The 2,500-nt window shown below is 45.7% G+C and overlaps 1 protein-coding gene across 1 annotated transcript in view; it reads left to right on the top strand.

Moving 5' to 3' along the window:
• efnb2a (ephrin-B2a) overlaps positions 1-2,500 on the top strand; it is an 18,698-nt gene that overhangs the window by 4,545 nt on the left and 11,653 nt on the right. The window lies entirely within an intron of this gene.

Raw genomic sequence — 2,500 nt, 5'->3', positions numbered from 1 at the left:
AACAAAAGCGAGGTCTGCTCTACACGTTTTCAGTCAAAGGATGCCCGAGTTCCCCCCTCTGTCTCTCCCTCTCTCACCCGTTCCCCGGCTCTCTTTCTCTGTCTCTTCATTATGAGATTACATCTCTTTGCGAGGCATGGTGGGGCTGCTGACTGGGCCGTGTGTGCGTGTGTGTGTGTGTGTGTGTGTGTCTGTGTGTGTGTGTGGAGGCATACACATGCAGATAGTCCATCAGAGACTGATGAATTGGCCATGAATAATAACTACCCCCTAAACCCCCCTCTGCTCTGAATGTTAGAATCACAAGGGAACTCTATTAGCGTGTGTGTATGTGTGTGTGTGTGTGTGTGCGTGCGTGTGTGTGTGTGTGTGTGTGTGGCACCTGAGAAGAACTAAAAGACAACTATAATTTTTTAGTGTTTTAGTCATGTGATGCCGACGGATGAGTGGGATTTCTGCAGGAGAGAGATAAAGAGACAGATGAGTCGAGAAAGAGAGGGATTGAGAGAAAAGTATGAAGACTTTTCACACTTCTGATAGGACACGCTGAAATGTGGAGGACACGAGAGTGAATGTTAGGGATTGAAATAGTGGAAGTACAGTAGTGAGCGCTCGGAGACGGGAGTCGTCGTTAAAGCAAGCGCGTCATGAGAGAGGGAATAAAGGATGGAGGAAGAAAAGAATGAGCCTGGATATAGAGTGGCAGCCACCTGTGCAGACAGATAAACCCCCTCATCACCCGTCCTGCCCCACACAGCACCCGACTCCCGCTATCATTTGTCTCCTGGCTTTTGTCCGGAACTTTCTATGACTCTTTATCCATCTGACGGACCTCGGTATCGCGCGTATAATTAAAAGTCTGTTGTTTTTTTTTCTTCATCTCTCATTTTCATCGGTTCTATCTCTCACCCATCAAACACATCATCTGTGTTTTCTTTTCTGAGAATGAGGTCTTGAGCTGCTACAGATTAAGAGAGGACGAAACAAAAGTGTAGCGGGACAGGGAAAGATTTAGGGATTTAAGGATCGTTTTTCTGGAGATATCTGGAGACAAGGAGGAACGTCATGGAGTGAGAAAGATCTAACGGGTTTTACAGCGAGCAGGTGTGTGAGACAGACGCAGAGATCAGGGAAGCTACAACTCGGGACACCGGTGACCGAGACACGCATGTGAAAGAGGAGATGGAGGGATGAAAAGATATACGCAAAAAACAGATGTGAGCGCCATTCGTTCTCCGTCTCAGAGTCCATTTATCACACCTGGATTTGGTTTTCTGTCATCGCTCATGTGTGCATGTGTGAGTTATGATTAGCGCTCATGTGAATGTGCCTCGTTCTGTGTGTGTGTGTGTGTGTGTGTGTGTGTGTGACAGAGACACACACACAACCCCAGATCCACACACACATACACACATATACTCACACACACACACACACCTCCACACAAACACATATACACACATCCATACATGCACACACACATACACACAATTCATACACACCCACATACACACACACACACAACCCCACATCCACACACACATACACACACACACACACGCACACAACCCCAAATCCACACACATATACACACATATACTCACACACACACCTCCACACAAACACATATACACACATCCATACATGCGCACACACATACACACAATTCATACACATACAACCCCACATCCACACACATATACTCACACACACCTCCACACAAACAAATATACACACATTCATACATGCGCACGCACAATTCATACACACACACACACACACATACACACATATACTCACACACACCTCCACACAAACACATATACACACATCCATACATGCGCACACACATACACACAATTCACACACACACACACACACAGGGCTGCTCTATGATGCCTGTCCGCAGCTGCGGGCCGAACGTGCGGCCGCTTTTGTCCTGCCGGTGCTTTTCTTTCACGTCCACGCTCCCTGAAACTTTTACAACGCAAGCTATAAATCTGACGCAAACAAAAGTGAGGGAGGGAGAAAAGTAAGAAAAACAAAAGAGGGTACGAGGGGTTAAGTGTGTCTTATAGAGTGAGTTTAAGCCATTTAAAAACATGAGGCTTTTTATTTGCTCTTGCCCTCCCCCGGTTTTTCGGGATATTCTTATTCTATAGACTCTGTTGGAGGTCAGGAGTGTAAATAACTGCAGCTCGGGCGACTCCCACGAGCCTGAAACACACACTCTGTTTAATCAGGGGTTGTAGTGGGACGTGTAAATGGCTGTAGAAGGGTTTGTGAAAGAACGCTGGATAAAGTGGGTGATATGACGATATGCTATTTCTGTGTGTGTGTGTGTGTGTGTGTGTGTGTGTGTGTGTGTGTGGTCATTATTTTACAGATTGTTTATTTTTCCTATTTCACTTCATTCTTGTAGGATGAAGATGACACAGATTTCAACACAAACTGCTGCCACTTTGGTAGCAAACTAAATATTGTAGTACAACATACATGA

The sequence above is a fragment of the Tachysurus vachellii genome, chromosome 8 (genome assembly GCF_030014155.1).
Source record: "Tachysurus vachellii isolate PV-2020 chromosome 8, HZAU_Pvac_v1, whole genome shotgun sequence".
Lineage (NCBI taxonomy): Eukaryota > Metazoa > Chordata > Actinopteri > Siluriformes > Bagridae > Tachysurus > Tachysurus vachellii.
Note: the sequence above shows the minus strand (reverse complement) of the source record. Positions and strands in the feature narration are given on the sequence as shown.